Source organism: Gopherus evgoodei, chromosome 2 (genome assembly GCF_007399415.2).
Source record: "Gopherus evgoodei ecotype Sinaloan lineage chromosome 2, rGopEvg1_v1.p, whole genome shotgun sequence".
Taxonomy (NCBI): Eukaryota; Metazoa; Chordata; order Testudines; family Testudinidae; genus Gopherus; species Gopherus evgoodei.
Genome location: NC_044323.1, coordinates 299,410,352 through 299,432,325, shown reverse-complemented (window position 1 = coordinate 299,432,325; position 21,974 = coordinate 299,410,352). Strand labels below are relative to the sequence as shown.

At 43.8% G+C, this 21,974-nt stretch overlaps 2 long non-coding RNA genes across 3 annotated transcripts; both read left to right on the top strand.

The window, feature by feature from the left end:
* The first annotated feature begins 6,788 nt into the window (after window positions 1-6,788).
* On the top strand, window positions 6,789-11,728 carry LOC115645258. Its single transcript, XR_003998696.1, has 3 exons — window positions 6,789-6,868; window positions 7,046-7,117; window positions 11,626-11,728. It is a non-coding gene; the product is annotated as an uncharacterized LOC115645258 (long non-coding RNA).
* Window positions 11,729-13,377: 1,649 nt separating this feature from the next.
* On the top strand, window positions 13,378-21,669 carry LOC115645257. 2 transcript variants are annotated; one of them, XR_003998695.1, is made up of 6 exons: window positions 13,378-13,410; window positions 13,573-13,613; window positions 20,640-20,714; window positions 20,808-20,855; window positions 21,314-21,382; window positions 21,606-21,669. It is a non-coding gene; the product is annotated as an uncharacterized LOC115645257 (long non-coding RNA). The 2 variants fall into 2 exon arrangements; XR_003998694.1 differs by lacking the exons at window positions 13,378-13,410; window positions 13,573-13,613; window positions 20,640-20,714 and having other exon boundaries at window positions 20,721-20,855.
* The last annotated feature ends 305 nt before the right edge of the window (window positions 21,670-21,974 follow it).

Sequence of the window (21,974 nt, the reverse complement as noted above, 5' to 3'; positions counted from 1 at the left end):
GTCTGCCAGGCTGAGCTGGCAGCGCAGCCAGAGCTGGTCCTGGGGCAGGAAAACTCCGGCCCCTTGGGAGTGGTGCAATCAGCCGGGCTGGAGTACAGCCTACCCAGGCCAAGCTCCCTCAGGACCCAGTTCAGCCTCTCCCCACCGCCTACTGTCCCCTGTGACTGGCCGAGACTGGCCCAGCCTCTGCACCAGTCCCAGGTGGCTCTTCCCCCGGGGAGGCAGGTGGGGCCCCACAGGTCCCAGGCAGTGGAGACAGCTCAGAGCTGGAGCACTGCTGGGGAGCAGGGCAGATCCCTGAGACATGACTCCCGAGATCCCACCCAGCCCCCCCACACCCATTGGCCCCGTGGCCACCAGCCTTGCCAAGCCACCAGTTTTGTTACTACAGGATGAAATGTAGACATTCCATAAAATAGCTAGTTCCACATTGTTCTTCAGACCTCAGATCACTGAAATGCAGCTTGGCATTTGAGATACTGTATGATTGTAGTACAGTTTGCGACATCACAGAAAGCTTCCTCTCTCCAAGTTTACACCCCACCACACCCTTTAGCAATAACGTAACCATTAAACAGGTTCTGAATCAGTTGTCTTTCTTCCCAATTTAGTTTTAACAAAAATGCTGCAACGTAAGTAGCTATGGGAGATGACAGTGCAACTGCTAGGTATCAGTGGGGGAAAAGTGTGCGAGTAATGTCCTGGATATACTGGCATGGCTGGCTTTAGGCCAATTCAACCAATTCCCCTGAATCAGGCCCTGCCCCGGTTCGGTGTACCGGCAAGAGCGAGTGCAATTTAAAGGGCTTGTGGCTCCCAGCAGGGGCTGGAGCCAGCCTTGCACCCCCTGCCCTATCTCCAGCCAACCACCCCCTGCCCTGTCTCCAGCCAACCCCTGCCACACACCCTTGCCTGAAGCCAGCCAGTCCTGCACTCCTCTGTCTCCAGCCCTGCCGACCCATGCCACAGCCCCCTGTGGCCCTGCCTGAAGCCAGCCAGCCATCCCCACACCCCTTGCCCTGCCTGCAGCCAGACCCTTCCTCCAGTCAGACCCTGCCCTGCCTCCAGCCAGCCCCATGTCCACTGCTGCCCTGCAGTTCCCAGGGCAGTAACCCTGCACACCTGCTTCAATTAGGGGGGCAGGGAGCAGCTGGGACCCACACCTGTGTACACCCTAGGGTAACCAGACAGCAAGTGTGAGAAATCGGGATGGGGTGGAGGGTAATAGGATCCTATATAAGAAAAAGATCCAAAAATTGGGACTGTCCCTATAAAATCTGGACATCTGGTCACCCTAGCACACCCCCAGAGAGCGGCGGGGACCCACACATGTGAAACAGAGCTCATTTCTAGTTCACACCCATCTGTTTAAAAAAGAACTTTAGGTAGGGTTAACATAAATCTGTATTTTCCCAGATATGTCAGGCTTTTTGGGTCTTAAATCGCCATCCAGGAAAATACAGACGTATGGTAACCTTATTGGTACAAAAAAATACATACTGTGACACATCCCTTAAATCAGAACTTGTTATAGGGAACCGGTTGCTAAGAAATGAATGGCTTTTTTTTTACACTTTTTTTTTTTAGTCATCCCTGCCGGGGCCCGGCCAAAAATGTTCAGATTGGGCCCTGCGCTTCCTAAAGCCAGCCCTGAACACTGCCCTAGTGTGGGGCTGAGAGCGCCTCCGGGATCCTGACATCCCAGCACTTTACACACCTTCCTGGAGCCTCCCAACCTCTCTTTTACACAGTTTATTATGATACCTTGTCTTACAAACACCAAACACCATTACATGTGCACAAGGATCAATAATTCCCCTTCCCCCGATATATACAGAGTTGTGCTTCTGCATATAGTATCTATCTGGGATGAATATTGAGCTCCCAGCTCTTCAGGAATCAGTAAAGAGTCAGCTTCCAAGCCACATGTTGAATCCTATTGCAAACAGTATGGGTGATGCATGAGGCATTCTGAAGCAAGAGATAACTGGTAAAGTTTAAATAAGATGCAGAAAGAAAAACCTTTTCTTATGTTTGGTTTCTGTTGGATTTATTGTATTATGTATAGTAAGTGTTTAATATAAAAATTTGGTAGTAGGGTTTACAATGTTATAAGAAGAGATTATGCTATTACCATTATCCAGTCAATTTGCACACTACTATTTTGAATTAGTGATAATTCACAGAGAGAGAAAGAAGAAAGCTGAATTTAGAGAACAATTATTAACCAGATTCTTGGTTATTCACCAGCCACTTTGCTCCTGTCCACAGCACAAAGCACCATAAACCCAGTATAGTCTGGACAAGAGAATATTCACCTCAAATTGGCATCTGCTACACTCCCTGCCCCTGCCCCCCATTCCCAGTCACCACTAATCAGAATATAGCTGAGTGAAAAGGTGGCATGGCTGAAACATTTATCAGGCAATTGAAAACTGCTATAGAGTACAATAGCCCTGAGAACATCGCTTAATTCTGAGCACTGTGTCTGCAGCAAGATGCAGCATGGGCCTGTTGCCATGGCACCGATGGCACCATTGTAAACTCAGTACTGACCTCAAGCCCCATCCCATAGCAAAACTCCCTTGGACCTTTTCTGGATCCCACCAAAAAATATTAAAATCTGCTGCCCCAGTGCTACTTTCTTTCTACAGGAGACATGATGCAGTGAAATAATTTCCCTACATTCCATCAAACTCTGCATCACACATTTTCAGTATTTAAAAGACTCTCTCATAACTATTTGTCTATGTGAAGTCTCACAACAGTTCACAAATTTTAGAATTGCCTTTTGCTGCATTTATCTTGCCTGTGAACTCAGCTCTTACAGTCCTATTTTCACACGTCATTGCTTGTGTGTAGAAACTGATTCACAAATATTCAGTAAGTTTATTATATGGTGTCATCTTAGAACCTTCCCAAGGGCAAAAATCTTCTGCAACAATGAAGGCCTGGGCTGATGACCAGTGGCTGCAGAACTTTTGGATGGTCCACATTTCTGCATCTTTGTGCAAAACTCACCAAAATAAAAGCTGCACTGACAGTGGAGAAGAAAAAATAATTGTACTACAGGGATCTGCAACACCAGATTATTATTGGTCAATCACTGTTCTCTCTCCTAAACTAAGATAGAATGGATTTCTTTAATGTAAGTAGTCACAACATATGGTTAAATATTTTATGATCAATATCCTGTTAAGAACTCAGCAGTCACAGATAATACCTGTCTTCTTTGGTAACTAAGGCACAGTATCCTGTCTGTTCCCCTAAACCAAAAGTGATCAGAGAAAAAACTTGCATGGAGCAGTCAATGGAGGTGTGAGACATACCTGCATACCTACAACCCTGGTGACAAGCTTGAGGCAACTTCCCTACCCTCATTCACACCCACCTTAGCATTTAGACAAATTCTAGTGGTGAAACTCTGATTGATATCTGATTGCTATCCAAAATACTGAAGCAGACAAATTTCATTGTCAGCCCCCTGAAGGAACATCACCCATAGTAAGAAGTGATCAGCTCCTATTATCTAGCCTAAAGAAATTCCTGCAGTCATCGGTTTACCCATAAACAAATCTACTGTTCTCCCTTCAACCAATTCAACCTATTGCATATTTTCTCTACAAAACCATTTGCTCACTCTTAAGTAAGAATTCTTATGCATGCATAGACCCAAATTCTGCCTGAGTTAGAATCAGAGAATAGAATCATAGAATATCAGGGTTGGAAGGGACCTCAGGAGGTATCTAGTCCAACCCCCTGCTCACAGCAGGACCAATCCCCAACTACATCATCCCAGCCACGGCTTTGTCAAGCCTGATCTTAAAAACCCTCTAAGGATGGAGATTCCACCACTTCCTTAGGTAACCACATCTACTCCTGACAGATTCAAGACTGTGAGCTAAGATCATCAGTGAAGACTCAGGAGTTCAAGCTTCCTGGAGTGGGTGAGTTTCCCCATTTTCTCTCTCTGTTTCCTTTTCTAACTCAGGTATTAAACTGTAAAAATGTAACTTACTTTGTTTAGGCTCTCCTTGTGATGTTAAGATGGGGATAGGGACATGCTACATCTGGGACAAATAAAGGTGTCAGCTTGAAAGTGCTGTTTGACTCATTCCATTAGGCACACAACCAGTACATTGATAGAGTTACACAACCACCCCCTTCCAGAAGAGTAGAATTATCAGGGGGAAAACCCAGACAAGTAACCCCAATAAATGAGCATACCCCAAGTAATGGGCAAATCTGGTAAAAGTACAGAAATACTAAAGGTATTCCTGGCTAACTGCCTGAATAATAAAGAATCTTTACAATAACTGTATAATCATTTCTTAAATGGTTTGCATGCCTGTAATCATGGTGATTTCTTTATTGCTCCCAATTTCTATATTATTTATCTGTGTGGTGTCTGTTTTTTTGATTTTCTTAGGCTGATATATAAGTAATTTTGCTGTGTGTAAAACAATTTAGATGATGGGATCTAATTTCTTAGATAATCAAGTAACATTATGTTAGGATTGATTAGTTTAATTACATTAAAATGATTGATTAAAGACATTGCTGAGAATGAGGTGATACTGATATGTGTGTGTTACAGGGGTTTCTCTATTTCAGATTCTTCAGATTTCCAGACAACTATTTTCTCCCAAAAAGTTGCACCAAGCAAAAAATTACCTCAATAGACATAATGGCAAGTAAGTAGAATTTTTCCATGTGTTCCCGTGGAGGGGAGGGCTAGCTCAGTGGTTTGAGCATTGGCCTACTAAAGCCAGGGTTGTGAGCCTAATCCTTAAGGAGACCATTTATGGACCATGGCAAAAAAAAAAAAAAGAATAAGGCCAAAAAAAACTGTCAGGGACAGTACTTGGTCCTGATAGTCAAGGCAGGGGACTGGACTCAGTGACCTAGTTCTGTGACATAAGTATATTCCCATATATTACATATTTTTTCAAAACCCATTATCTTCAAGCAACTCTGCTTGTTTTTTTTATTGACTTTTTTTGCTGTTACATTTACTGTCCTGAGTCACTATGTCTATACATTGTTACAATCTTGTAGTGCTCTCCTTATCTCTGATAACATTCACTCTTCATTGAGCGAATACAGCCAAAATTTGCAAGCCACAAATATTTCAGAATTATGCACATGCCTGCAATTTATTTATGTCTGTCATGTCACTGGCCTATGAATGATGTATTGTTGATTTAGGTTTACCCTGCTTATGGGTTTGCAATGTACATCGCTTACCTTCTAACTCAACTTTGAGTCTTATATGCATTGATATGCCATGTTTGCACTTAAGTAACTGTTTTCTCTTGTAAACAATTCTCAGGGAAATCTTTTGAAGAAAAAATTGCAAATGTTTTGGCATACATAAGGAGTAGCACATATCCTGAAGGAATGAATAAAGCAGGCAGACTGAACCTGCATAGATATGCTGTCAACTTTTCATTGGAAGGTAAGGAATACTTGTTTTAAGATAGTACTGATACATAACACAGGAAACTTCAGCCTGTAAATGATGGTCATGATGTCCCAACACTGGGATTATTTGGAGTGTTAACCTTACCTTCAATGGGACTGGAATTTGGATCTCTATTTTTATTAAAATTTTCCAGAAAATCTGTCTATGCCAGTGGAGCAACAAAAGGAATGTGCTGTGCAGTTGTGTGAGAAATGAGTCTAAATTTTATTAAAAAAACCCAAACTGATGACTTTGTTTCATTTCTTGATTATGTTATCCGGTCTGCTGCAAGCACCACCAACAATCACTATATGTTCAATGAGCAAAAACTTCTAACTATACACCAGGGCCGCCCAGAGGATTCTGGGGCCTGTGGTCTCTGGTGGCAGGGGGGTCCCGCTTCAGCAGTAATTCAGCTGTGGGGCGTCCCTCTGCCCTGGAGGAAGGACCCCCCCACTGGCGAAGACCAAGAGTGGAAGAAGCTCCGGGGGCCCGGGCCCCTCAAGAGTTTTCCAGGGCACAAGGAGCAAGTGAAGGACCCCGCTTCAGGAGCCCTGAAAAACTCTCGTGGGGGCCCGTGTGGGGCCCAGGGCAAATTGCCCCACTTGCCCCCCCCGAGCAGCCCTGCTATACACTGAAATTTCCCCCTTGTACTCAAGGCATTATGAACCAGACTGCATATAGATGTCTTTGATAGGCATATGCCTTTTAATTAATTAATGGTTTTGCAAATAACCAGTTATAGCTTAAGTTAAACACTTTTCCCACACCCCAGCCCTGGCAGAAGCCACAAGGCAGCAGGGGAAGCCCCTATGCCTGACCTCATCTCCAGGAGACGTGCCTGGTGGGGCAGGAGACTCCACTGCACCCTGCTCCTAGTCCCCTAAAGAACCGCAGGATCCAAAACTCCACCACGGCCCTGGGACTGGAGGAGCTCTCACTCCCTGGTACAGCCGTGACACAGGGACAGAGCTTCTCCAGTCCTGGTGCTGTGTGGGACAGCAGGGTGGGTGGAAAATGAGCCAAGGAGTTGTGGGGCCGGCAAAATGGTGGGGAGCCCAGGTGGAACATGGCTGAGATCCTGGGGAAGAGGACGAAAGGGATAAGGCCATAGGTGGTGTAACCAGTGGACAGGGTGGGTAGGGGCCCAACAATTGCTCTGTCCCAGGGCCCAGATAAACTTTAATCATCCTCTGTGCTCTATCTTCTATAATCAACAGAGGGGAGATTGTTCCATTCAGCAAAAGAAAGGTTGTCGTTGTGCATACCATGAAAGAAGCCCTGCAACTCTTTAAAAGGTATCATGACAGTCCAGAGGGTGGCCATCTAGGAATATTCAAAACCAGGAATGCGCTGACATCAAAATACTATTGGCCAGGGATGACAAAAGACATTGCCAATTGGGTATGTAAAGTAATGAAACAAAATCCTGATGAATGGTATTTACAATTGAAATAGAAGTTCAAAATGAATGAAAGAAATATAAAAGTATATTTGGTATGCAAATGTGAACTCTGTTCCCTTCTGATACTATTTCCATAACGAAATGTTCATGTCATCATATTGTTCCATCAAAAACAGGTTGCACAGTGTCTGACTTGCCAGAAAGAGGGAAAGCAATCAAATCTGGATACCACCTTGAAAAGCATAAAGGTGAATTTTTGAATCAGACACGTTATTGTTTATCATTATCCATGGTTATTTCTGCAATACAATGAGAGTTTGATTTTGAAACAAGTCCAATGCATGTAAGTGGCACAGCATAGTGCAGCAATTACCTCTAATACGCCTTCGCACTGGCTGGGGATATTTCTTCTGCTTTACTCTGGTATTGTTCTCAATCACTCATTCCTGTACTTCTTTTTGTTTGTTTATTCTTTCTTTCTTTTTCTTCTGTAAGCAGAGTCAGGATAAGCTCTACCCTGACATCTGGTGGAAAGAATGTCAGAGAGTGTATTTGCATAGGCACGCCTACCCTATCCCAGACTGCTGAGCTGTGGGACTGCTTGGTGACAAATGACTCACCCTCAGTTGGGTGGTACTTGCTAGACAAGGGACATGGGTTCCAAAACCCAGTGAACTGAGAGAGGCTGGGGACAGGTATCTGTGCCTGGTGGTGCAGGTGCCTTGTGGAGCCAGAAGCACCAGTTACACCCTGTCCTCTCTCCACTGTGGAATGTCAGAGTTGATTTTTTTTATTCTCTGAAGAATCTAAATACAGGTTACTGAGCTGAATGCACTTTGGGCTAATGGTGCACTAGCACTGGGGCTCCCCCTCTGAGATCACTAAGAGTTGAACTCATGAAAGAGCTGAAATGACTGAGCTGAGAGCACTGAGTACTGTGCTAACTAGTGGGGGAGCCTGAAGATATACTGTGGAACAGAGCAGCTGGCAGAGTGGAGCAGTTGCGGGGATGGCTGGTGGCAGCAGAGCGGCTGGCAGAGCGGAGTAGCTGTGGGACGAGTGGAGCGGCCCACAGAGCGAGCGGAGCTGAGCAGTTTTGCAGAGCGGCTCATGAAGCAGAGCAGCTGGTGGAGCGGAGCAGTTCCTGAGGACGGCTGGAGGAGCAGAGTGGAGCAGCTGGTAAAGCGGAGCAGTTCGTGGAGAAGGCGGAAGCAGAACCCATGGAGAGGCAGGGCAGTTGGCCCCGGACCACGTAAGGTGCCCCTTTCTACCCAGGCTGGGGGGAGGGACCTCTACAGATAACTCTTGAACTCTGGGGTGGCATTGACCAGAGACTTTTGGGTTGTTGGACTTTGGGGTGATTGGACTTAAAACCCTAAGGGGAAAAAGGACAATGCCAAACGTACTTGGAGGTGGGTTTTTGTTTATGGTTTGTGTTATGACATTATTGACATTATTATTATTATGTTCCAGTTTTTTATTTTTTTATGTTCCAGTTTTTATATTATTATGTTCCAGTTTTTTATTTTTATTATTATTATTATTGACATTATTGACAACTATGACATTATTGGCATTACTGAAACTTGGTGGGATAATACACACGACTGGAATGTTGGAGTGGATGGGTATAGTTTGCTCAGGAAGGATAGACAGGGGAAAAAGGGAGGAGGTGTTGCCTTATATATTAAAAATGTACACACTTGGACTGAGGTGGAGATGGACATAGGAGACGGAAGGGTGGAGAGTCTCTGGGTTAGGCTTAAAGGGGTAAAAAACACAGGTGATGTCGTGCTGGGAGTCTACTACAGGCCACCTAATCAGGCGGAAGAGGTGGATGAGGCTTTTTTCAAACAACTAACAAAATCATCCAAAGCCCAAGATTTGGTGGTGATGGGGGACTTCAACTATCCAGATATATGTTGGGAAAATAACACCGCAGGGCACAGACTATCCAATAAGTTCCTGGACTGCATTGCAGACAACTTTTTATTTCAGAAAGTTGAAAAAGTTACTAGGGGGGAAGCTATTCTAGACTTGATTTTAACCAATAGGGAGGAACTTGTTGAGAATTTGAAAGTAGAAGGAAGCTTGGGTGAAAGTGATCATGAAATCATAGAATTTGCAATTCTAAGGAAAGGTAGAAGGGAGTACAGCAGAGTAGAGACAACGGATTTCAGGAAGGCGGATTTTGGTAAGCTCAGAGAGCTGATAGGCAAGGTCCCATGGGAATTAAGACTGAGGGGGAAAAACAACTGAGGAAAGTTGGCAGTTTTTCAAAGGGACGCTATTAAGGGCCCAAAAGCAAGTTATTCCGATGGTTAGGAAAGATAGAAAATGTGGCAAAAGACCATCTTGGCTTACCCTTGAGATCTTGCGTGACCTACAAAATAAAAAGGCATCATATAAAAAATGGAAACTAGGTCAGATCACGAAGGATGAATATAGGCAAATAACACAGGAATGCAGAGGCAAGATTAGAAAAGCAAAGGCACAAAATGAACTCAAACTAGCTATGGGAATAAAGGGAAACAAGAAGACTTTTTATCAATACATTAGAAGCAAGAGGAAGACTAAGGACAGGGTAGGCCCACTGCTCAATGAGGAGGGGGTAACAGTAACGGGAGACTTGGAAATGGCAGAGATGCTTAATGACTTCTTTGTTTCGGTCTTCACTGAGAAGTCTGAAGGAATGTCTAGTATAGTAAATGCTTACGGGAAGAGAGTAGGTTTAGAAGAGAAAATAAGGAAAGAGCAAGTAAAAAAGCACTTAGAAAAGTTAGATGCCTGCAAGTCACCAGGGCCTGATGAAATGCATCCTAGAATACTCAAGGAGTTAATGGAAGAGGTATCTGAGCCTCTAGCTATTATCTTTGGGAAATCATGGGAGACGGGGGAGATTCCAGAAGACTGGAAGGGGGCAAATATAGTGCCCATCTATAAAAAGGGAAATAAAAACAACCCAGGAAACTACAGACCAGTTAGTTTAACTTCTTGCCAGGGAAGATAATGGAGCAGGTAATCAAAGAAATCATCTGCAAACACTTGGAAGGTGGTAAGGTGATAGGGAATAGCCAGCATGGATTTGTAAAGAACAAATCGTGTCAAACTAATCTGATAGCGTTCTTTGATAGGATAACGAGCCTTGTGGATAAGGGAGAAGCGGTGGATGTGATATACCTAGACTTTAGTAAGGCATTTGATACAGTTTCGCATGATATTCTTATAGATAAGCTAGGAAAGTACAATTTAGATAGGGCTACTATAAGGTGGGTGCATAACTGGGTGGATAACAACTACTCAGAGAGTAGTTGTTAATGGCTCCCAATCCTGCTGGAAAGGTATAACAAGTGGGGTTCCGCAGGGGTCTGTTTTGGGACCGGTTCTGTTCAATATCTTCATCAACGATTTAGATGTTGGCATAGAAAGTACGCTTATTAAGTTTGCGGACGATACCAAACTGGGAGGGATTGCAACTGCTCTGGAGGACAGGGTCAAAATTCAAAATGATCTGGACAAATTGGAGAAATGGTCTGAGGTAAACAGGATGAAGTTCAATAAAGATAAATGCAAAGTGCTCCACTTAGGAAGGAACAATCAGTTTCACACATACAGAATGGGAAGAGACTGTCTAGGAAGCAGTATGGCAGAAAGAGATCTAGGGGTCATAGTGGACCACAAGCTTAATATGAGTCAACAGTGTGATACTGTTGCAAAAAAAGCAAACGTGATTCTGGGATGCATTAACAGGTGTGTTGTAAACAAGACACGAGAAGTCATTCTTCCGCTTTACTCTGCGCTGGTTAGGCCTCAACTGGAGTATTGTGTCCAGTTCTGGGCACCGCATTTCAAGAAAGATGTGGAGAAATTGGAGAGGGTCCAGAGAAGAGCAACAAGAATGATTAAAGGTCTTGAGAACATGACCTATGAAGGAAGGCTAAAGGAATTGGGTTTGTTTAGTTTGGAAAAGAGAAGACTGAGAGGGGACATGATAGCAGTTTTCAGGTATCTAAAAGGGTGTCATCAGGAGGAGGGAGAAAACTTCTTCATCTTAGCCTCCAATGATAGAACAAGAAGCAATGGGCTTAAACTGCAGCAAGGGAGATTTAGGTTGGACATTAGGAAAAAGTTCCTAACTGTCAGGGTAGTTAAACACTGGAATAGATTGCCTAGGGAAGTTGTGGAATCTCCATCTCTGGAGATATTTAAGAGTAGGTTAGATAAATGTCTATCAGGGTGGTCTAGACGGTATTTGGTCCTGCCATGAGGGCAGGGGACTGGACTCGATGACCTCTCGAGGTCCCTTCCAGTCCTAGAGGCTATGAGTCTATGAGTCTATGAGTTATAACCCTGTTTGTGGTGTTTCTCCAATGGGATGCCGCATTGATTCCTTCCTTTATTAAAAAGATTTTGCTACACTCAGACTCCGTGCTTGCGAGAGGGGAAGTATTGCCTCCTAGAGGCACCCAGGGGGGTGTGGTATGTGAGTGTCCCAGGTCACTGGGTGGGGGCTCGAACCGGTTATGCATTGTGTTACTGAAACGGAACCTCTGGATACTGAACCCGGCCCTTGTTGCTGCCAACTCAGAGGGGCAGAAGGGTTACACTTCTGCATTTAAAAGTGGGCTTTCATTTGGATTCTATGGCTGTTGTAACCATATTACATTGTGTACTCTGCTTCTGACATATGGGTTCATTGAGAACATTTAATAATAAACATGTGAAGTATGACTATAACTGGTACCCTTGTATGTAGGTCACTCGGATCTGGGAATTGGTGGGAATGGATTTAATAGGACCATTACCAGTAACAAAGGATGGATACCAGTATATACTTACAGCCATAGATTATCTTTCAAGATGGGTGGAAGCCTTTCCACTTAGAAAAAAATTGTCATTTGAGATGGTAGAGATCATGTTCAGCATGATTCTTCGACGTGGATGCCCACAGCGGATACTGACAGATCGTGGTGCAGAATTCAATAATAAGGTAATTATTTCTTTTTTTCTGGTTATTTGTACTATGTACTCAAACTCACTGTCAGGTCACCCATAGATCTCAAACAACCACCATCTTTTCTTTTTATATATATAAACTGCTGTTGGTCACCATCAGTGTTGCTATAAAATTATTTTTCCTCATATCTAACAAAAAAACGAACAACTACTTGTTTCCAAAACAAATATGAGAAGACATGCTATTCCTGTTGCTAATTACACATAAAAGTAGTGGCAGATACGCAAAGGAACATTCCTCTACACAAGTCTATATGTACGTTTATGGTGTAACTTTTTTTCTTTCAGCTTAACTTGTATGTTTGTGATAAATTGGGAATAGAATGTAGCTTCACCAATCTGTACCATCCACAAACCAATGGCTTGGCTGAAAACGCTAATAAATCCATAAAAAGGTAAGTGAATGGGTGGGAATCGTACAGTACTAATGGCAAGTAGAATGTGCTATACTAGAAGATGCAACTCACAAAAAAATCTTCAAAAGCAATGTGTTACATGGAAATCTTTTTCATTACGTATTATACCTTTTTGATTGTGTATGATCTGTTTCAAACAAGACCGTACATGTGACTTTCTTTTCTTAAACAATCAAATCAATGTGCCTTTGTTACAGAGCACTACGGAAGATGGTTGATGACAATGGGAGTAATTGGAATAAATTACTTGAACCCATTTTGTTTTCTTTGTGAACTAAAATACATGCAATAACAAAAATTTCATCTTTCCGACTAATGTTTTGTGATGATCCAGTGTTTCCAGAAGATGTCGTAGAGAATTACACGGTAAGTGTATAGTGTATGTTATTCCCATCACCTTTCATGTACACATGGCATTCTGTGTGCCTTCATTTTACAAATACAACCACTTCTCCATTTATTTACAAAGATCCCAGATCTGAATATGTTCGTGGAAGATTTCTGCAAAGAGTACAGCCTGAATATGAAATCGAGACATGACGCTGACATTGCGCTGGCCCTAAGTAACATTGCTAAAGCACAAGAAAAACAACAAAGACATTATGCTAAAAGAAAGACTTCTAAATATGGGGAAATAACATTTGAAATTGGGGACTCTGTTCTGTTACTGAATGCTAGACAGAGAACAAGAAAAGGAGGAGTATTGGAATCTAAATATCGGGGACCATACAAAATTATGAGTGTTGAAGGTAAGAGAGTGAAATTACAAACCATCTCAGGGAAACAGTTAGGAACCATGTACAGTATTGCACACTTAAAACCAGTAAAAGAGCCAACAACATTAGCTGCTGAAAGCACATCAGAGGGAAAAACTGGAACTGAAATTGGTTGGAGTTGGTGACACTGAACCAGAAACACCCACGGAAGAGATTAGAGAAGTGGATGGCACTGTGTCTCATGACAGCAAAGTGGAAACCATAGAGGTCACAGCAATAGAAAAAGAGGAATATATAGGGCAAGATGTGTCAAACAATGATACAAGTGATGCTGGTGACAGTTTGATGACATGCTTACAGAGGAAGTGGAAGACAAGCAATGGCTTCTGAAAGGTAATTGGTTACTACACCTTTCTTAAACAGATTAACATACTTTATAACTTGAACTATATTAAAGGTTTTCATGTACAAAGTGGCGGCATTGACAGTATTAAAGCAGAGAAAAAGGAAACTGTATTACCATGCATGTAATACGTGTTAATATTTTTTTCCTAGTAAAATTGGTAATGACCAGCAAACACACAGAGAGACTGGAGGTATCATAAACCTAGTCCCAGATTTGGACCTTAGCGTCCAAAATATGGGGGTTAGCATGAAAACCTCCAAGCTTAGTTACCAGCTTGGACCTGGTAAAGCTGCCACCACCCAAAAAATTAGAGTGTTTTGGGGCACTCTGGTCCCCCCAAACCTTCCCTGGGGACCCCAAGACCCAAATCCCTTGAGTCTCACAACAAAGGGAAATAAACCTTTTCCCTTCCCCCCTCCAGGTGTTCCTGGAGAGACACACAGAAGCAAGCCCCGTGAATCTAAACAGAGGGATTCCACCCTCCCCCGTTTCCAGCCTTGGAAAACAGAAGTACCGAGAGCTAATCTCTCTTCCCTCCTCACCCAGAGGGAATACAAAGTCAGGCTAGTAAATCTAACACACACAGATTTCCCCCTGACTTCTTCCTCCCACCAATTCCCTGGTGAGCACAGACTCAATTCTCTGGAGTTCCCCACTAAAGAAAAACTCCAACAGGTCTTAAAAAGAAAGCTTTATGTAAAAAGAAAGAAAAATACATAAAAATGGTCACTGTATCAAGGTGACAAATACAGGGTCAATTGCTTAAAAGAAATATGCATAAACAGCCTTATTCAAAAAGAATACAATTCAAAACACTCCAGCAACTATACCCAGGTAAATACAAAAGAAAACAATAGAAACCTTACTGCCTTACTATATTTGTACTTACAACTTGGAAACAGAAGATTAGAAAGCAGGAAACAGAAATCCTCTCATAGCCGAGAGAGAGAGACAGACCGAAGACCCAAGAACAAAGGACTCACACACAAACTTCCCTCCACCCAGATCTGAAAAAGTCTGGTTTCCTGATTGGTCCTCTGGTCAGGTGTTTCAGATATTTTTTTCCAGGTGTAAGAGACATTAACCCTTAGCTATCTGTTTAAGACACACCCCCCAAATTGCAGACAGTGGGGAAACTCACTGGCGGCGATTTCCTTCTAGAACTTTAAAATAAACAGATTAATACAACACATGCACCTTTACATATACCACTAAGTATATAACTAACAGACTTCTACATTTTAAGAACACTTTTAAACTACTGGATTCTGGGAAACTCTCATGAGAGAGTGCATCAGCTACTTTGTTAGAAGCTCCTGAGATGTGCTGAATTTCAAAATTAAAATCTTGGATAGCTAAACTCCAACGAAGAAGTTTCTTGTTGTTCCCCTTGGCAGTATGAAGCCACTTTAGTGCAGCATGGTCAGTTTGTAGCTGGAACCGCCGTCCCCAAACATATGGGCGTAGCTTTTCCAGGGCGTACACAATGGCATAGCATTCCTTTTCACTGACTGACCAGTGACTTTTCCTCTCAGACAGTTTCTTGCTGAGAAACACGACAGGATGGAAGTTGTGATCTGTTGCTTCCTGCATGAGAACTGCTCCTATACCACGCTCAGATGCATCCGTGGTTACGAGGAATGGCTTGTCAAAATCTGGGGCCCTGAGTACAGGGTCAGACATGAGCGTCGCCTTAAGCTGGGTAAAGGCCTTTTGACACTCATTAGTCCACTTAACTGCATTTGGCGGGGTCTTTTTGGTTAGGTCGGTCAGTGGGGCAGCGATTTGGCTGTAGTGTGGTACAAATCGCCTGTAGTACCCGGCCAAGCCTAAGAAGGATTGGACCTGTTTCTTTGACCTTGGGACAGGCCACTTTTGGATAGGATCCACCTTGGCCTGTAGGGGGTTTATGGTTTCTTGACCCACCTGGTGCCCCAGGTAAGTCACTCTGTTTTGGCCTATTTGACACTTTTTGGCCTTAACAGTTAGTCAGGCCTGCCTAATGCGCTCAAAGACCTTTTCCAGGTGTAGTAGGTGTTCGGGCCAGGAGTCTGAAAAAATGGCCACATTATCGAGGAAGGCAACTGCATATTCTTCCAGTCCTGCTAGTAGGCCATCTACCAGCCTCTGGAAGGTGGCGGGTGCATTTCAAAGGCCGAAAGGAAGGACATTAAATTCATACACCCCCGCATGGGTGACGAATGCTGACCTCTCCTTGGCAGGTTCATCTAGCGGTACTGGCCAGTACCCCTTGGTTAAGTCTATTGTAGAGATGAACTGGGCACATCCCAACTTCTCCAATAGCTCATCGGTGCGTGACATTGGATAGTTGTCTGGACGAGTTACTGCATTTAGCTTACGGTAGTCCACACAAAAGCGTATTTCCCCATCTGGTTTGGGTACCAGAACCACTGGAGATGCCCATGCACTGGTAGATGAGTGGATTATACCCATCTGTAGCATGTTCTGGATCTCCCGTTCTATAGCAGCTTGGGCATGAGGAGACACCCGGTAGGGTGGGGTTCTAATTGGGTGAGCATTACCTGTGTTAACGGAGTGGTATGCCCGTTCAGTCCGTCCTGGGGTGGCTGAGAACAATGGGGCGAAGCTAGTGCACAGCTCCTTGATTTGTCGCCGCTGCAGATGTTCCAGAGTGGTTGAGAGGTTCACCTCTTTCACGCCACCGTCTTTTTTCCCTTCGTAGTAGACACCGTCAGGCCACTCAGCATCATCTCCCTGGACTGTAAACTGACAAACCTGTAAATCTCTGGAATAGAAAGGCTTGAGAGAATTAACATGGTACACTCTGGGCTTTAGTGAGGAATTGGGAAATGCTATGAGGTAGTTCACAGTTCCCAGGCGCTCTTGGACTGTGAATGGCCCTTCCCATGATGCTTCCATCTTATGGGCCTGTTGCGCCTTCAAGACCATAACCTGGTCTCCTACCTTGAAGGAACATTCTCTGGTATGTTTGTCATACCAGGTCTTTTGCTCTTCCTGTGCATCCTTTAGGTTTTTTCTAGCAAGGGCTAAAGAGTGTCAGAGGGTGCTTTGTAGGTTGCTTACAAAGTCCAGAATGTTAGTTCCTGGAGAAGGCATAAACCCCTCCCATTGCTGCTTCACCAACTGTAATGGCCCCTTAACCTCGTGACCATACACATGTTCAAACGGTGAAAACCCTAAACTGGGATGTGGTACAGCCCTGTAGGCAAACAGCAACTGCTGCAACACTAGGTCCCAATTATTGGAGTATTCGTTGACGAATTTACGTATTATGGCCCCCAAAGTTCCATTAAACCTTTCCATCAGGCCATTGGTTTGATGGTGGTACGGGGTGGCAACCAAGTGGTTCACCCCATGAGCTTCCCACAGTTTTTGCATGGTCCCTGCCAGGAAATTAGATCCTGAATCTGTAAGGATGTCGGAGGGCCAACCTACCCTGGCAAAAATGTCTGTTAGGGCCAGGCACACAGTGTTAGCCTTGGTGTTGCCTAGAGCTACTGCTTCCAGCCATCGGGTAGCAAAGTCCACGAAAGTCAGTAGGTACTGCTTTCCTCTGGGCATCTTTTTTGGGAAAGGACCCAGAATATCTACAGCTACTCGCTGAAATGGGACCTCAATTATGGGGAGTGGCTGGAGAGGGGCCTTGACCTGGTCTTGGGGTTTTCCCATTCTTTGGCATACCTCACAAGACCGGACATACTTGGCAACATCCTTGCCCATCCCCTCCCAGTGGAAGGACTTCCCCAACCAGTCCTTGGTTCTGTTCACCCCAGCATGGCCACTAGGATGATCATGGGCTAAGCTTAAGAGCTTCCCCCGGTACTTAGTTGGAACCACCAACTGTTTTTGCGGCTGCCATTCTTCCCGGTGTCCACCAGAAAGAATCTCCTTGTATAAAAGCCTTGGTCTATAACAAACCGGCATCGATTACAAGAGCTGAGAGGCTGTGGGGTGCTTCGTGCCGCCGCCCAAGCTTTCTGAAGGCTGTCATCTGCTTCCTGCTCAGTCTGGAACTGTTCCCTTGAGGCTGGGGTCACCAGTTCTTCCTCAGACTGTGGACTTGGGCTTGGTCCCTCTGGAAGCGATGTAGGTGATGGGGTTGTTTCCGTTGCTGGTGAACCGCTCTCCGCTGGTGCACCTGAGGGTATTTCAGGCTCTGGCTGAGCCTTTTGGGTATGGCTGTCTGTTGCTTCTGTCAGTTTTGGCTCGCTGGCCCCCTCTGGCGTTGAGTTTGAAGATGTGGTTGCACTTGCTGGTGCTGGTTGCTGTTCCAGTTCCAGGCCTGGGACTGGAGGTGCTGTGGCTATTTCAGTGGTTGGCATGGACTCCGGGTCCACTACCTCTGTCTGGGTCTCTGGTAACACAGATGGGGCCCCTGTGGACGGCTCAGGAACAGGAATGGGTCTGGAAGCTTGCCTGGTTTGGCTACGTGTAACCATTCCCACTCTCTTGGCCCTCCTCACTTGGTTGGCCAAGTCTTCCCCCAGTAGCATGGGGATAGGATAATTGTCATAGACTGCAAAAGTCCACTTTCCTGACCAGCCTTTGTACTGGACAGGCAGTTCAGCTGTAGGCAAGTCTACAGCTTGTGACATGAAGGGGTAAATTGTCACTTGGGCCTTTGGGTTGATGAATTTGGGGTCTACGAAGGATTGGTGGATAGCTGACACTTGTGCCCCCGTGTGTCTCCATGCAGTAACCTTCTTTCCGCCCACTCTCAAATTTTCCCTCTGCTCCAAGGGTATTTGAGAGGCATCTGGGCCTGGGGATCTTTTGGGTGATGGTGGTGTAATGAACTGCACTCGGATGGCATTCTTTGGACAGTTGGCCTTGATATGTCCCAGTTTATTACACTTAAAGCATCTTCCATCTGATGGGTCACTGGGTCGAGGTGAGTTACTGGAGACTGGTGAGGTGGAAGAATAGGGTGTCTGGGGCTTTACTTGGGTTGTATGTGGGGTCTTTGGCTGTCCTCGGTTGTAGGGTTTATGGTCGGTGTACCCCCTGGGGTATTCGTTCCCCTTGACAGTAGCTTTCTTGCTTTCTGCCACTTCCATCCATCTGGCTCCAATCTCCCCCGCCTCGGTGAGATTTTTGGGTTTTCCATCTTGTATGTACCGTGTTATGTCCTCAGGAACACCATCCAAGAATTGCTCCATTTGTATGAGGAGGCGCAGTTCTTCCAAGGATTTAACATTGTGTCCTGATATCCAGGCCTCATAATTTTTCACAACGTAGTAGGCGTGTTTGGGAAATGACACATCTGGTTTCCACTTTTGGGTTCTGAAATGCCGACGGGCATGATCCGGGGTTATCCCCATTCTGTATCTGGCCTTGGTTTGAAAAGGCATTTCAGCTGCCACCTCTGCTAAAGGTCCACTGAGCTGTGGCCTCAATTCTACCATGTACTGGTTTTCAGGGATGCTGTACCCAAGACAGGCTCTTTCAAAATTTTCCAAGAAGGCCTCAGTGTCATCACCTGCCTTGTAGGTGGGAAATTTCCTGTGATGTGGAACCATAATTGGCGAAGGGTTGTTAGGATTGGCTGGAGCCTGTTGCTTAGCCTTTTCTAATTCCAGTTCATGTTTACCCCTCTGTTCACTTTCTTTTTGTTGTTTTTCCATTTCTTTTTGTTGTTTTTCCATGTCTCGGCAGTGGGCCGCCTCTTCTTCTTCTTGTTTCCTTCGGTGGGCCACCTCTTCTTCTTCTAGTTTTCTTTTGTGGGCTGCCTCTTTGGCTGCTTGTTCTCTTTTGTAGGCTGCCAGTTTGATGCTTTCTTCCTTTTCTTTCAGCTCCACCTCTTTTTGTCTTTTTTCCAGTTGTCGCCTGTGTTCAGCTTCTTTGATTTGTTCTTCTGCCTCCCTTTTTTCCTTGGAAGTCATGGTTCCTGTTTTCTTGTGTTGGGGTGCCCTCTGGTGTTTGTTGTCTGAACTGAAGGCTCTGTTGCCCCCTGGCGTCTGCCTAGCAACAGTGCCTTTTTCCCTTTCTTCCTCTAACTAATCTTTTCAATGTAAAGTAAACCAGAAAAACCACTTTATTTGCATGTGTATAGTGCTGGTATTTGACTCCTAATGGGAGTGCTATTGTGTGACAAAAGATCCGTAATAGCTACTTAATGGTTGCTTGCTTAATATGCAAGCCAGAAACTGCAAGAGAGAGCAGAGAAAAAAAATTCTCTCTGGTTCCTTTTAAAACCAAACTGTTTCTCTCTGCTTAAAAGCCCCTAGCAGAGAAAAGAAAAATATAATATTCCTACTGGCTTCTGGATTCTATCTATCTCACCACTGCACACCATATCATAACCTAGTCTCAGATTTGGACCTTAGCATCCAAAATATGGGGGTTAGCATGAAAACCTCCAAGCTTAGTTACAAGCTTGGACCTGGTAAAGCTGCCACCACCCAAAAAATTAGAGTGTTTTGGGGCACTCTGGTCCCCCCAAACCTTCCCTGGGGACCCCAAGACCCAAATCCCTTGAGTCTCACAACAAAGGGAAATAAACCTTTTCCCTTCCCCCCTCCAGGTGTTCCTGGAGAGACACACAGAAGCAAGCCCCGTGAATCTAAACAGAGGGATTCCACCCTCCCCCGTTTCCAGCCTTGGAAAACAGAAGTATCGAGAGCTAATCTCTCTTCCCTCCTCACCCAGAGGGAATGCAAAGTCAGGCTAGTAAATCTAACACACACAGATTTCCCCCTGACTTCTTCCTCCCACCAATTCCCTGGTGAGCACAGACTCAATTCTCTGGAGTTCCCCACTAAAGAAAAACTCCAACAGGTCTTAAAAAGAAAGCTTTATGTAAAAAGAAAGAAAAATACATAAAAATGGTCTCTGTATCAAGGTGACAAATACAGGGTCAATTGCTTAAAAGAAATATGAATAAACAGCCTTATTCAAAAAGAATACAATTCAAAACACTCCAGCAACTATACCCAGGTAAATACAAAAGAAAACAATAGAAACCTTACTGCCTTACTATATTTGTACTTACAACTTGGAAACAGAAGATTAGAAAGCAGGAAACAGAAATCCTCTCATAGCCGAGAGAGAAAGACAGACCGAAGACCCAAGAACAAAGGACTCACACACAAACTTCCCTCCACCCAGATCTGAAAAAGTCTGGTTTCCTGATTGGTCCTCTGGTCAGGTGTTTCAGGAACTTCTTTCCAGGTGTAAGAGACATTAACCCTTAGCTATCTGTTTATGACAGGAGGCCAAAGTGAGAAACATAAAATTGTATGGCTCTTCATTTCATTGCCTGAAACCAAGAAGCTGGATAAGCGATGAGGTACATTTAAGTACCACTAAACATGTATTTGTTGATGTGATTGATTACTCAAATACCATTGTAATTGTGCTTTTCTTCCATCATGTGTTGTAGGTTATTGATGCATTTTTGAGCTGTGTAGTTGAGAAAGCAGATGGAAAGGTAGGCTAGTTACTGTGATACATGACACAATACACTGATGCACTAAGTAAACAATCACGGGAATATGTGGCACAACATATTTAAGTCCAAATGCTCTTGCAATATCAACAGACACCTGAAATTTCAACATTTCTGTGTATATACTGCTGCCAAACATTTACTAAAATGTATTTGGAGGTGCATATCGGACATACAATAGAGGGCCAGATTAGTTCTGCTGTACAGTTCAGTGGGTCCATTAATTGAACACAAGTGTGCTAACAGCTTATTCACTTTTTAAAGGAAGTAAGACAGAGCACATTGATTACAAATCATTTTGTTTTTATCGTACTCTCTTACATAAATGTATCTGATTTGTAACACTAAGGATCCGTTTCATGTCTGTCTATATTAAATTCATTATGTTCTTGACGTGCCACAATTATTAATGCATTAATAGCTTTGTTGACTGTCAACAGGTACAAGCCATCTCATCAGTAGTTTCCACTGTCATTCTCTCAGGCAGAGCTACACAAGTGAAAGTGAAGGTAAATGTTAACACACTTTCATACATAAAATGAAAAAAGAACAGTTTCAATCACTGAGTTAAACACAGTGTGAAACAGCAAATACAATGATATGTTTGATGTGGGGGAGTAGTCTAATAGTAATACATGTAATGAATTTGGGAAATACAGTATAATGTATATTTCATGGTTTGCCTCACTGGAAACTATAATTACATTTCTAATTTCTTTTAAATAAATACAGAGTGAATTACTTCAAAATGATATATTATTGCTTCCTTACCACACACCAGGTCATTGGGTTCTTGTGGTAAGATGTTTTGTATTGTGCTTCTGGATTATGGGCAATAAATGTGGCAATAAATAAGAGATTTGTAACACAACTACGGTAGTGATGATATAATTTGCCATGCTGCGGGTTTTCTGTGAGTTCAGTGCATGCAAAGGAAAGTGGAATATGAGTGTTAAAAATAAATTGATACTGTCAATTTACATTGTTCATGTAACATGGAAGAATACATTCTGTAAAGAGTTGATTGATTTCACAATATGCTTATATGTTGTGTGTTACTGTTACATTACAAACGATAATATGTTAATTGCATACTGATTG